This window comes from Oryx dammah, unplaced genomic scaffold (assembly GCF_014754425.2).
Source record: "Oryx dammah isolate SB20612 unplaced genomic scaffold, SCBI_Odam_1.1 HiC_scaffold_28, whole genome shotgun sequence".
NCBI classification, from domain to species: Eukaryota; Metazoa; Chordata; class Mammalia; order Artiodactyla; family Bovidae; genus Oryx; species Oryx dammah.
Window position 1 is genome coordinate 88,866,643 of NW_024070212.1, and position 14,851 is coordinate 88,881,493.

At 45.6% G+C, this 14,851-nt stretch overlaps 1 pseudogene; it reads left to right on the plus strand.

Moving 5' to 3' along the window:
• Positions 1–400: 400 nt before the first annotated feature.
• Positions 401–10,405, plus strand: LOC120856583 (annotated as a pseudogene).
• The last annotated feature ends 4,446 nt before the right edge of the window (positions 10,406–14,851 follow it).

The window sequence follows — 14,851 nt, forward strand, 5'->3', positions numbered from 1 at the left end:
GAACACAAGCCCGACAGATCCCAAAGCCCTATCCTTAGTCAATGTGTTACTCTCTTAAGTTGAATCTTGAATGGTGGCTAGTTGTTTATCAGGGAGATGACAAAGTACCTGGGAGTTACTCTTTTCAAGGAGACAGAGCAGCGAGGGAGAACCAACAACCTCAGGCTTCCAAAAGCAGGGCCAGAAACGTGTGAGGTAATGAAGAAACATACAGCCTGAGCTCAGAGGCCAATGTGAGCCCCTCCGGTCCAGCACACACCTAAGGGGAGAGGCTTGCAAGGTCAATGTGGTGCTCTGGGCCGGGCCAGGGGCCTGGATGCAAGTGATAATGAAGTTCCTTCAGCCTGGGTGTTTCTTACAGTGTTTTCTCCCAAAGCCACGGCTGCTGTGGACTCTGCGCATGGTGACCTCCATCTTTGCTCAGAGCCAGGACAATGGACCTCAGGTGCACAGAGCCTAACATCCTCGTGAGTTCCCTTCTCCCTGCCTTCACTGCCCTCCTCCCTCTTTCCTTTATCTAGGCTTCTTGGAGAGCTTTTTATCAGTTCTCACTTAGAGGAAGCAGGGGCAGCACCAAGGAGAGGCATTGCTTCCGAAGCTCTTGGTTCTCATTCTAACTGAAGCCCATGCTTGGTCCTCATATAGTGGACTCTGTTATCCACAGTATGGCAGCCCTGTGGGCTCCTGCTCTGCACTGGCCTCATCTCCCGTATCTAAACAATCCAGCTTCTTCCACTGACTACTGGGCTCCTCTTGTGCTTGGCTGACAGAACCAATCATGCGAAGAAGCATAAATCGCCTACTCCCATCAGGGGTTAGTATCTCCCATTTCATTGCAGACAGTGTGCTTGTGACTCTGCAAAAGGTAAATTCAGGTGCTGAATCACCTGTCCCTGTGTCTTCCTTTCCTTCTACCCCACGCCCCAAGAGTGCCCTATGTTCTTGATGCAATGAACCAACTTGGCTTTGTTTTTTAGACAGGACACACCCAGGCATTCCTCTGGGCCTTTGCATTTTGCAATTTCTTCTGCCAGGAACACCTTGCTTCACCTTCAAGCTCCTCTGGTCCTTTAAGACCGAGCTGAAATGTCCTCTCTCTGCAAATCTCTCCTAGTTTTCCCAAAGTGACTCACCCAGGTTCCGGGTTTTACGTCTTCCTTCTTATGTAAAGCACTTGCGTCACATCTGTTTCCATTCTCTTCTCCCACAGATAGACTCATTCCTCCATTTCTATTTTCCCAGGAGAGAGCAGAGTGACTGGCACCTGGTTGGTGCTCGGTACAAGTTTATGGTACGGGTGAACAGGCAGGAGGGAGTTAAATGTGATTTCACTCCAAGAGTATGGACACCAGCAGAGCAGATGGAAACCATTTAGGAAATGCAGCTCTTCCTCTCCAGCCCCACCCTCTCCAGCCTGGGCTCCACCTCCCCAGGGTCTCACCTGAGCTTGAAACACCCAACAAGGGCAGTGCCCACTTTAAAGCAGGTGCTGTGGCCTCTCTCCTAGAAGCATGTTCTCTGAGCTCTTCTGCATGCTTCCCACTGTTGATCTCATTTCCAGCATGGCCTGCCTCTAGGCTCATGACAGCCATTTAACTCCTGAATATCCGAGGCTGCTATCCCTCCAATAGAGATGGAAAATGGGGTGTTCACTTATCATCAGCCAATATCAGGGCACGCTGGGCTGGACTGGACACAGAGATGAATGGGACTCGAGCTCTAGCTTTGCGGAGCCCTCCTTCATGAGCGGTTGACAGCCTAGTGAACAAATATACATAACACAGTGTGGTTCACAGTGAAAAAGAAGAACCACCAGGTCAAGGAGCAGGGATAGGAAGGTGTATGCGGGAGAAACAAAGGAAAGAACGGGCATCAGGCTTGAAGTGTTCAAGGAAGGCTTCTTGGCAGAGGCAATACTTAAGCTACAATCTTAACCACATGCAAACACAGGACCTTAAATAATTTTAGATCCAGACTCTTGGGGTGTCTAGAGAGTCCCCAAGGCAGTGTTAGGAATGGAAATATGATGCTGTCATCTACAGACCCTGGAGCCTGCCATCTCTACAGGTAGGGGAGACCCATGGCATGAAACTCTTCAACAGTTGCATGGGCTTATCTGTCCCTGCCAGCGGTGCCCCTCAGGGCCCACAGCACAGAGCCTCAGGATTCAGAGCTCGCTAGTTCTTGGTCACAGTTCTCACTTTTAGTCTCTAAAAGGTCTTACCTTTCATCTGACAGAGGCCTTGTAAGATACGCTATGTGTTTTAGATTCAACATAGGCAGGGGAGTCAACTCACTGGGTCTAATTCATTGCTGGGTGTGTGACCTTGGGCAAACCGCTGAACCTCGCTCAGTTTCATGCTCTGTTAAAGAAAGGCAATAATTAATAATATCTCCCTTATGGTTGCTGAGGGGATGAAATGGAATATAGGATGGAAACCTCGTCTTCCATGCCTCTTTGCTCCCTTGATCACCTCATGCTCTTTTCTGCCCTTTTACCTGTTTCCCTTGGCAGGAAGGTTCTACCTCAGTTTAGTTGTTTAGCCCCTCCTGTCTTCTAGGACCCTCTTGAGGTCACTCCTCAAGATAACTTTCCCTGACACCTCAGACCCAAGTACCTCATATCACAAAGGCTCATAGTCGCTGGAATTTCTTTTACACCAGACTCAATGACCTTGAACATCAAGCAGGTCACGACATCTTTGCCAGCCAACTGTAAGATCAAGGACATCGATCTCTCTTGTTCAATGCTGTATCTCCAACTAACTCACAGGGTCTGGCACACAGCAGGTACTCAGTAAACATCTACTGAATGAATGCATAGATAAGTAAATGAGAACTCAGTGATGATGGATATTACTAATGATGCTATAACCTCAGCCCACCACTTACTACCTACATGACTTAGTTGCATCACCTGTAAAATGAGAAGGGTGGATATTCAGAATGACCCTGCAAAATAGCTATTGACTTAATGTAGATTAAATGCTTATCTCATAGTGTTAAAAATGGAGTTAAACATGTCCAAAATGGAGTCACTTGTGCTAATTCCCATGTCTTGATTTGGTGCACCAAACCAAGACTTAACTTACAGTTTTGGTTCTCCCAGAAATAGAACCTCAGAAATTACCTGACCAGCCCTAAGCAGGTAATCTGCCTGATACACCCCTGCCAGGTATAACTTCCTTGTTCCTACTCGCTTCTGCCTGTAAGTCTTTCGTTTCATACAACTCTTGGAGCTCATTTCCATCTGCCAGATTGGATGCTGTCTGGTTCAAAATGATTTTTGCTTAAATAAACTCAAAAGGTTTAACATGCCTCAGTTTATATCTAAACAGGAGGGAATCACCAACTGACAGTGACTCTTCTCATCATAAGGGCAAAGGGGAACTAGAGCCTCTTTTTCAGAACCCGAAAGGATCCTTTCCCCATGTTTCCAAAGGTCAGAAGAATGCCGTGATCCTCACCCCCGTATAACGTAGCACTCTCCAGGAGAGCTTGAAAGGAAAAAGATGCCCGTGGCCGTGCCCAATCTGCTGCCTTGACAACCGAGGCCGCCTCAGCGTGGGGGCTACTGCAAATCTGCACGCTCCTGCTCCCGACCAGAGCAGAGAGGCAGACAGCGGATCATGGCCAATGGCTTCGTGCAGACTCATCATTTCAAATCCTCATTCTTAACATGTGTTTTCGATCGCACGCAAAACGTGGCTTTCTGGTTTCCATTACCTTTGTTTCATTTTAGAATATAATGTTTTTTATAGCCTTGGGAAGGGAGGGAGTTGCAAGCAAGCCACTAAGAGTGTGAGTATATGCTTTTTATGTTTCCATCAGAAGAAAGAGGGATGAGAGACCAAGAAACCAGCGATGGCAGGCTTGCCTCTGACTCCTTCAAGTCAATCACTGATTCCCCAGACATTTATTGAGCACCTACTCTGTGCACACAGAGAGAGAGGATAAAAAGATGACCCCCATGTGGTCCCTGCAGTCTAGTAATTTGCAACTGAATGAAGCAAACTGGCTCACAGCACCACAAAAGGAGACAGATTTTTCTTCTGGAAGGGAAGGGGAGGAAGTGGAGAGGGAGGAGAGGAAGGGGAAAAAAGAAAAAAAAGAATGAAGGAAGGGAGAGGTAGGAAGGGAAGGAAAGAAGAAAGGATGAAGGCAGAGTGCAATCGGGGAAGGAAAGAAACTAACATGCATTTATGACTTCCTGTGTTCCAGGCACTGGGCTAAGAACCTTACATCTTGTATTCTATTTACTCCTCATAACAGCCTTCTAAGGTAAGTTCATTTACCATTTTACAGACGAGAAAACAGAGACTGAGGTGATGCCCAAGGTTTCATAGCTGGTAGAACAATCTGAAGGTGTTTCACAGGCTCTGGAGCTGGTGTTGCCAACCCAGCTCTGCTGTACAGACTGGAGCCTCCTTGAGTGCACAAGGCACCCACAGCCTGAGAACCTCTGGTTCCTTGAAGTTCTCCCAGAAACACAGAAGGTTAGAATCGATGGAACTTAGAAATCATTAATCCAACCCACTGGAGGAGAAGCCGAGATCCAGAAACAGGTGGTGGTCACTTGCCTGGGGTCCTGTGGAAGGTTCATAGAAGATCTGGAGTCCGGTCCTTCCCACCAGAGCCCACGGGGAAGTCAGCAATGCCAACAGCCATGGCATTTAATTGTTTCCAGACCATGGAAGATTGCAGTCCACCCTCCTAGCTCTGTCCCATTCTGGCTCAAGCATTCCCAGGTCTGCTGAGCAGAAAGGTTTGTTTTGGCAGAAAGCTGGGTGCTGTCCAGCTCGATAATCACCCGTGTTAACACACCATTATGTGTGTCGTTAACAGACTTGGCAACTGGGATTTCACTTTTTTTTTTCATTTTCTTTTTATTTTCAAAAAATAAAAAAATAAAATGCAACCCCCATGTGTGAATCAGAAGGACCAGTCACACAGGTGCATGTTGACTCTGCCTGGAAAAGAGGCTTTTCCAAAAGCAGGTCTTTCTGCCTATGATAGAGATTACAGCTTTGCTTTTGAAGGAGGCACTGTCTGTCATCAGGAGTGGGATTTGCCACTCATAGCTGGGGCCCTCACGTCCAGTCTTTCCTCCCATGCCTTACCATCACTTTCTCTATACCAGCCTAGCTGATAGAATGGGAAAGGTAAGGGCTATGAGCTCAGACAGACTTGAGATTAAAGACTGGCTTCATCACCTTGTGGCTTGTGAGGACTTAATTAAGATTTAACCTCTCTGAACTTCAGTTTGCCCATCTAGAAAATGGAGTAACAATAAGATATCATATATCGTCCTTCCCTCCATTTATGTCATGCTCAGAAACTTACTGATTTTAAAAAATAAAGAAAAACATTTAAAAATAATACTGTACTCCTATGATTTGGCAGGCCTTGTTCTAAGTACTTCGAATAGAAAGATAAATCAGATACAGATCTTGCCTTCCAAAAGTTTACAAAAGGCTCACAGGGGAGCTAAAGAAATTTAATCATTATTCCACAAATACACACTAAGCCAATGTTAACCCATTTCCAATGCTAACACCCTGGTCCAAATCACATGTTCACTCGCCTTCACCCCTGCAGTCACCCAACCAGCCTCGGGTTTCCTCCCTTGCTCCTTTACAGTCTGTTCTCAGCAGAGCCGCCAGCATGAGCCCTTAAAACACCGGTAAAATCATGTCACTCTGCTGTTCACAACCTCTCAATGGCTTCCTTAAATTCAGGGGGAAAACAACTTAAGTACTTAGGCTGACCTAGAATGTCCTACGGATCTAGGCCCCTCCCGTCTCACTGCCCACCTGGTTCACTCTGCCTCTGCCCCACCGGTCTGTCTGCTTGCAATTCACTGAGCACTCTTAGAAGCTCCCACTTCCAGTTCTTCATTCTTCCCAGAGATCGGAGGTCCCCTAGGTATCTGCACCTTCCATCACTTCACTCAGGCTGCTGCTCAAATGTCACCTCATCAGAGAGACACTTGATTCACACGAGCATCCGGGTGCCTGCCTTGTCCTTACCCTGTTTTACTTTCCTCCATAGACTCATCGCTTCCTGAATGATAGTGTTTATCGATTTATTTGTTTTCTGCCCTTCTCATCAGAATACAAACTCGCAAAGGGCAGAGATTTTGGAGCAGCACCTTCTCATACTATGACCTTGACGAACATCTGTTGGGTAGACAAATGATACAAAACAAAGCACACTCTCTGACAGACAACCGCACTAAGCAGCAGCGAGACAAGTGGACAGACAGAGGCCACCTCTCCTAGTCTGTGTGGGGAGGACGACAGAGGGAGCCCCATGGAGCTTCCAAGGAGGGCCTTGACCCAGCCTGGGAAGGTCGGAATCAGGGAATTCTTTCAGAAGGAAAATATTTCTAAACCCGGCCTTAAAGAATGAGTTAGGGTACAGAGAAAGACAGGAAAGTTGGGGATAGCAGAAGGGTATTTCAGATAGAGGAGACAAAATGAGAAAAGGAATACAGGAAAGAAACAGGTTGGCATGTTTTGAGACTCACAAAGATTTCAGTTTTGCAGAAGCTATACCTCTGTGTGTGTGTGTGTGTGTGTGTGTGTGTGTGTGTGTGTGTGTTGGAGGTGGTGTAGAATAAAAAGAGATGGAACTGGAGGTATAGAAAGGAATGGTTCATGGAAGGATGTCTATGTCAGTTGAGGATATGTGATCTTATCTTACAGGCTAGGGAAAGCCATTGAAGAAGAGTGTCAAGGTAAGATTTGGGTTTTAGAAAGATCTTCTGACCAGAGGATGGAAGACAGAATCAGGGGATCTCAGGGTAAAAATCACGGAGGTGAGTTAGCTAGAATTTAAAAATTGTTTTGCTTTCTGTAACTCCAGCTATCATCTAAAGAGGACAGATCCCACTAAATGGGAACAAGATCTTATTTCAGCTAAGACTTTCTATGATTTTGGCTATATAGTTTTGCAGACAAGATCTGGGGAGAGCTAAATTCTCCGTATCATATGAGGAAAGAATTTGAATTTCCCCAGAGGATCTCAATGGGAAAAAATAGGAGCAAAGGAAAGAGGAACCAGTAAGACAGTGTGATGCTAACTACTGAGCAGAGTAAATTTTCAATAGAAAAACCCAGTAGCGATGGAGTGTTTTAAAAACAGGAGCATGTAAATTGTGGTTTTAAGTTGCTTGCTAATTAATGAGGGTACTAGTATAAGTATGCCTGCCATCAGTGAAATAAAACAAACAAAATGGACTAAGGCAACAGCTTTCTGGCTCTGGACAAAAGGCAGCACAAGGCCAGGATGCCAGCAAGGAGGGGAGTTCACAGGGTTAGCCCCAAAATTGCCCCAGCTCTCTGTCTGGGGAGGATTCCTCCACTGCAGAGCAGAGAGCCAGCGTGTGCACACAACATGATAGTTCTAATGAGCTGAGGAGGTCGAAATCAGAGCTCAGAACAGCTGCAACAGCTGGAACTGTGAGGGAAAGCTCAGAGAGGAGTGAACTGCACAGATGGGGGGCTCCAGGACTAGCCTATACTCAGAGTCAGAGTAGCTACAACAGAGCGGAGAACAAAACAGATGCTGAAAGTTAAGCACGGCACCCCACTCCAGTACTCTTGCCTGGAAAATCCCATGGACGGAGGAGGCTGGTGGGCTGTAGTCCATGGGGTCGCTAAGAGTCAGACACAAGTGAGTGACTTCACTTTCACTTTTCACTTTCATGCATTGGAGAAGGAAATGGCAACTCACTCCAGTATTCTTGTCTAGAGAATCCCAGGGATGGGGGAGCCTGGTGGGCTGCCGTCTATGGGGTCGCACAGAGTCGGACACGACTGAAGCGACTTAGCAGCAGCAGCAGCAGAGAACAGTTAAGCCATAGGAGAGCAATCTTGTTCACACCCAGGTCTCCAGCTGAGACATGAAGATGATGACAACATAAGAGTCAGGACCACACCCTAGAGTCAGGCATACTCTTGATAAACACCATTAGAACTTCTGCAATGATGTTAATGTTACTTGACTGGTCCAAAATGATAACCATGAGCTGCAGGCAGTTATCAAGCACTCAAAATATGACTAGTACAACTAAGGAAATGAGTTTGTAATTTATTTCATTTCACTTAATATAAATTTAAACAGCTACATGTGGCTGTCATATTTTACAGAACAGCTTTGGTCCCACCAAAATAAATCCAAGCCCTCACAATATCCACAATAGACAAAGATTTGGAGGTTGGCCCCATCAAGTTAGAGATGCTTGAGAAAGATGGACTTTCCACAGATTCTCCATATCAAAACCTACAGTCAAGGTGATACTGCTGCTGCTAAGTCGCTTCAGTCATGTCCGACTCTGTGCGACCCCATAGATGGCAGGCCACCAGGCTCCCCCGTCCCTGGGATTCTCCAGGCAAGAACACTGGAGTGGGTTGCCATTGCCTTCTCCAATGTATGAAAGTGAAAAGTGAAAGTAAAGTTGCTCAGTCCTATCTGACTCTTCGCGACCCCATGGACTGCAGCCCACCGTCCATGGGATTTTCCAGGCAAGAGTGCTGGAGTGGGGTGCCATTGACAGTCAAGGTGATGAGCCAATCTAAACAGATTTATTTTGACAAGCTAAAGAGGCATATTGTTAGCTTTAGAGCAACCACTAAGAAGCAATAAGAAGTATTGATGAGAAGCCAAATAGAGGAAATAAAATGAAATTCCAAAAATATGTATAATTAGGAAAGGAAAGGATCATTAGAAAAACAATCCCCAAAAATCAAACAAATGAAAACAAATAGCAAAATGATAATCTTAAACCTAAACATATTTATAATCTTACTAAATGTAAAACTTCCCAATTTAAAAAAAAAAAAACAGAATGACAGACTAGATTAAAAAGCAAGATTCAAGAATATTCTCTCTATAAGTGATGCACTTTAAATTTCAAAGCACAAATATGTTGAAAGTATATAGATGAAAAACACGTATTATGAGTTATGGGCTGAATTGTATCCTCCCCCACAAATATATGTTTCCCTGGTAGCTCAGATGGTAAAGAATCTGCCTGCAATGAAGGAGACCTAAGTTCTATCCCTGGGTCGGGAAGGTCCCTTGGAGAAGGAAATGGCTACCCACTCCAATATTCTTGCCTGGAGAATTCCATGAACAGAGGAGCCTGGAGAGCTACAGTGCACGGGGTCACAAAGAGTCAGACACAACTGAGTGACTAACACACGTACACACACACCACAAATATACATGTTTAAGCCCTAATGCCCAATGTGACTATCTTTGGAGATAGCAATTTTAGGGGCACAGAGGTGGCTATTAAGGCTAAATAAGGTCCTAATCCAATAGGACTTGTATCTCTGTTTTCACCTTTTTTATCCTTTTCTTATGTGGAAAGGAACTATTGATACTTAATCAAGGGGCAGCACGAACTCAGCGCGGGCCATGTAGGACACTGTCCCGCTCCCAACCAGTGTCTTGCAGGTTGCAGAAAGGTTGCAAAAAAGGATATGTGCACTTTGCCCCACAGACCTCAAGTGTAGTGTCCTGTACTTTGCACAGTCAGAGAATATAGCTGCTCATGAAAACTGTTTGCTGTATTCCTTGGCAGTTGTAGAAAGTGAGGACCATGACCCATATAATAATGATAGAAATTTTGATGTGGAATCAGTAAAGAAAGAAATCAAGAGAGGAAGGAAGTTGAAATGCATGCTTTGTAAGAAAGCAGGAGCCACGGTGGGATGTGACTTAAAATCTTATTTCAAGAATTACCATTTTTTTCTGTGCCAAGAATGACCACACAGTTCTACAAGCTGATGGACTTAAAGGAATTTATAGTGTTTTGCCAACAACATGCTGACCCTCAAAATGATCTATCATCAGTAAAGCCTTTGTCTGGTGTCTTCCATTCTCACTACAGTGAGCGGACCAAACCAAGACAAGCCTACTTTTCAGGAGTGAAAACAAAAAGAGGAAGGAGAAAACCTCTCTCAACAGGCAATCCTGGCAACAGGCAATCCCACCTCAAAGAATGGCCCTGAAGAAGGAAATGGACGGCAGACACGCAGGCGCAATTGTGAACACTGCTTTTCTTAAGAAATGTAAAGAAGCAGGACTTCTTGACGCTTTACTTGAAGAAATATTAGACAAACTTCATTTGATTCAGGAAAGACTCATGGATGAGACTACTTCAGAATCAGACTGTGAAGAAATCAGGACTCCACTTTTTGACTGGAGATTGTTTGAAGACACACTTGCAAATTTTCAAGCAGCAATTGAGAATCAAATTCGTCAGTCTGAAGAGGGGTGGTGGCAGCTGACGGAAGAGATTGAGCTACTCCAGGACTTAAACCTGGTACTCCCAGCGTCCGTCAAGTTCCACTTCAGATTCTTCTCTGTCTTCTTAAGAAGGACCATTTCCTAAGCTAGGAATCGAGCATAGCTGCAAACAGGGTGAGATCTGGAGAGTGGTCTGTGAGAGGCACACACCTTCAGCACCAGGGCCCTGGGGTCTCTCTGATCCTCGCCTGCTCTTACCTGCTCTTGCTGATGGGCTTCTGATGCCTGCTTACTGCCTTCCCCTCCTTACTGTCATCTCACTTCTACCTCTCCCCTGCTAATAAAATGTTTCTCAGAGTCTAGTAAATTAGACCATGCCTCCCATGGCTCTAAAAATCCTTTGGTGGCCTCCCCACTCCCCTACTCCAGTGAGCTAAGTGGTTGCTTGTCCTGCTGTGAGGTCGTCATCGAAATCTCCTCATACCTGCTCCCCCCGAGAGTCCTTCCCCCTCACAGCTCTTCTCGGTGTAAGCCGCTGTATCACACATCAAACCACTGCAGGATAAGCAGCCTGAGGGCAGAGACTCCCTTCCTGTGTTTTCCTCCTGTCTCATTTCCAGCAGCTAGCATGGCCAGTAAATGTGAAATGCCTAAACTGTTTTTATCTTTTCAGACAAGTTCCAGCCCACAATGCCTCTTTGATATGATAAATTTTAATATACATTACCAAAAAAAAAATACTTAATCAGGGATTATAGCACGTACACAACCACTCTAGTAGTTGGAAAGGTTTAACTGACATAATAGAGGATTCTTTTAAAATGTAAGCAACAATCTCATTGTCTTTCAGCACAAAACCCTCAGATGGGAAGATGAACATGGAGAGATGAGAGGGGAAGAGGGAGAGCTGGCGTTTGGGGTGAGTCTTAGAAAAGTTCTCATTGTCGTAGCTCCCTGGGAGAGGCACAAGAAAGCTTCTTAAGAAAGGTAAAGATAAGAAAATTTTGTGGAATAAAAATCTGGTTGAAGTAAAAAAGAAAGGAATCAAGTGAGTGAAGGAGGGAGGGGAGAAGAAAAGAAAAAGGAAGAAACGCACATCACTGGCTTCCCATCTCAGAGAAAAAGCACAAGCTCTTGAATTGGCCAACCAGGCACCACGGAGTCACCAAGCCTGTGCTCCACTGGCAGCCCTACCCCCTCTGCTCACCCCGCTGTAGACGCATGGCTCCTGGTTGGTCCTTGAGTCCAGCAGGCACATCCACATCATCAGGGCCTTTGCACTAGCTCTTCTCCCTGCTACCAAGCCCCCCACCCCAAGCAGATGCTTGCTCCCTCACCTCCTTTACATTTGTGTGAAAAGTCACCCTTTCATCAGGCCTTACCTGACCCCCCTTCTCTATTTAAAATCCCACGTGCAAAACCTATGCCCTTCCATTTTTTATTTTTGTCCACAGCACTCGCCATCCAACATAATATAAACATTACTTACATATTTTATTTATCTCCTGACTGCTCTGCAAGGATATAAATGTAAGAACATCAGATTTTGTCCATTATGTTCACTGCCATATCCTGGTGCCTGATATGTGCATAGCACATAGTAGGTGCTCAATATATATATACAATTCTTCCTCAGTATCCAGGGAATTGATTCCAGGACCAAAATCTGAGGATGCTCAAGTCCCTTATATTAATAAAGTGGAGTCATATTTGTGCACAAGCTAGGAACCTCCTCTAGATCACTTATAGTGATCAATAAATCATCTCTAGATTATTTATTACTTATTAGTGTACTTATACTTATTTCTTGTACCTAACACAACACAATGTTGGTGGTATCCACAGAGGCAGAACCCATGAGTGTGGAGGGCCACTGATTTGTTGGGAAGAAGGAAGGAAGGAAGGGACATATAAAGCATTTTCCACAGTTCCAAGCAAATAGTAAGCCTCTAGGCTTCCCTGGTGGAGAAGGCAATGGCACCCCACTCCAGTACTCTTGCCTGGAAAATCCCATGGATGGAGGAGCCTGGTAGGCTGCAGTCCATGGGGTTGTGAAGAGTTGGAAACGACTGAGCGACTTCACTTTCACTTTTCACTTTCTTTTTTTTTTTTTTAATTTATTTATTTTTTATTTTACTTTACAATTCTGTATTGGTTTTGCCATACATTGGAGAAGGAAATGGCAACCCACTCCAGTGTTCTTGCCTGGAGAGTCCCAGGGACAGGGGAGCCTGGTGGGCTGCCGTCTCGGGTCACACAGAGTTGGACACGACTGAAGCAACTTAGCAGCAGCAGCAGCAGCAAGCTTCCCTGGTAGCTCAGTTGGTAAAGAATCTGCCTGCGTGCAGGAGACCCGGGTTCAATCCCTGGATTGGGGAAAATCCCCAGAGAAGGAAATACTCCAGTATTCTTGCCTAGAAAATCCCGTGGACAGAGGATCCTGACAGACTACAATCCATTAGATCGCAAGACACAATTTAGCAACTAAACCAGCACCAAGCCTCTAGTAAAGGATAATTTTTATTACTGGATCTAGGAAATGAAGCCTAGAAAAAACAAAAGCCTTGACCAAGGGCCATGGAAAATTTTTGATGAGACCAGTGCAAAGCTCCTGGTCCCTTGACTTGTAGCATATGAATATATGCGTGCGAAGTCACTTCAGTTGTGTACGACTCTTTGTGACCCTATGGATTGCAGCCTGCCAGACTCCTCTGTCCATGGGATTCTCCTGGCAAGAATACTGGAGTGGGTTGCCACGCCCTCCAGGGGATCTTCCTGTCCCAGGAATCAAACCCACGTCTCTTATATCTCCAGCAGTGATAGACAGGTTCTTTACCACTAGCGCCACCTGGGAAGCCCCAACTTGTAGCACACAATTAAGGGGGAAAAAGTAAAAGAAGAAAAACAAGGTTTGACTTCCTGTTATGCACCTGGCACTTTCACATTTAATCTTTCTATTAGTTACCAGAGATGAAGGTGATATTTTAATTCCAGCTCTGAGAACACTGACGCTCAGAGAGGTCAACTTCCCAAGATCACACAGCAAGTAAGTGGTAGAATCAGGATTCATACCCAAGCCTATGACTTGAAGCCCAGTCCTTTCCTAATAATTCAGGAGAGAGGTGTGGTCAAAGTGCCAACAGCTTGAAATGAAATCCATCACTCACAGCCCAAATCCAAACCTCCCCTCATTTAGCCTCAGGCAGGTTTTCCTCTCAGCCTTGACCTTTAAGAGAAGTCTGCTGACACTTTGGCGTCTGCCTTTGAAAGTCAGCTGCCCGTTTCTCAAACTCCTAAATTGCCTGTAAGAAGTGTTTCATTATTCTGTCCAGGCGACATCGAGTACCTGGGCCGTATTTCATGAAAAGTTCTCCTTCAGGCCAGGCCACAGGGCAGGTAGCATTTCTGTCTCCAGGAAACCCCTAAAATCCACCTTCTGGATAATTCCACTGGAGACAAATTAGAAATGAAAGCAGCTGCCTGCCCTCTTTCATGTACCTGGGGGAGCCGGGTGGCTATGGGCAGCCAGGCACCAAAGAATTCTTTATTCTTCCGACACAGGGGAAATTGAGGGAAGAGAGTAAACACAGCACCTTCCACCCATACATCAGTCATGGGCACTGTGGGCAGGGGGCAGGAGGGGCCCAAAAGGCGTCATTCCCAAGGCAGAAAGCTCACAATTAAGTCACTTGAACTAGAAACATATTTACTATATAAATGAACAGTAATGTATACATATAGTTGATTCACTTTGCCATACAGTAGAAACTAACACAACATCATAAAGCAACTATATCCAATAAAAATTAATTTAAAAAATTGAACAATGAATGAAGACAGCAACCATCTCTTGACAACAGTCAGGTTTGTCACTGGGTTTTTCATTGTGATGCCAAACCTTTCTCCATTCCAACTACATGTCAAGTGAACACCACTCTCCCCAAGGTTTATATGTTCTCATTTCTGTCCCCGAGGAAGTGCCAAAGCCAACACAGCAGGGGCGAGGGGCAGAGGATGTGGGTGGTGCCCTGGGAAAGCTGGCAGCTGTGAAGGGGTTGGGAGATTCCCTTGCATTGAGGGCCTTCTCTCTGCCAGGTGCCCACGTTAGTTCATTAAACCCCCAGGACAACCCCAACAGGTGGGCATGGTTATTCCTGTCCTAGAGTGAGGAAATGGGGGCTCAGAGCAAGGACCTGCATTTCCCAAGAGCACTGGTTCTTAAACAAGGACACAGGAACCCAAACTCAGCTTTGTGTGTCTCCACTCTGCTTGCTTCACCCTTTTTGCAAGGCCTCGCAGAAAACTGGTGGGAAGCTGTAAGTACCAAAAGGGTTCATCACTTCTAGCTGAGGCATCATAGGAGTGCTTCCTGGAGGAGGAGGCAGTTTTTAAATTAAGCCTGAGGCCAGTTGGGGTTTGGCCATATATCCCCTACACACACACACACACACACACACACACACACACACACGCATTCTGCATAGACCCAGGGTGGCCCTCAGCCACTGACCAGGCAGGAAGAATGTGTGTACACACTCGAAAGAGAGCTGTTGATTTAGTGCTGGCGATACTCCAGCCATGGAAGTGGGGG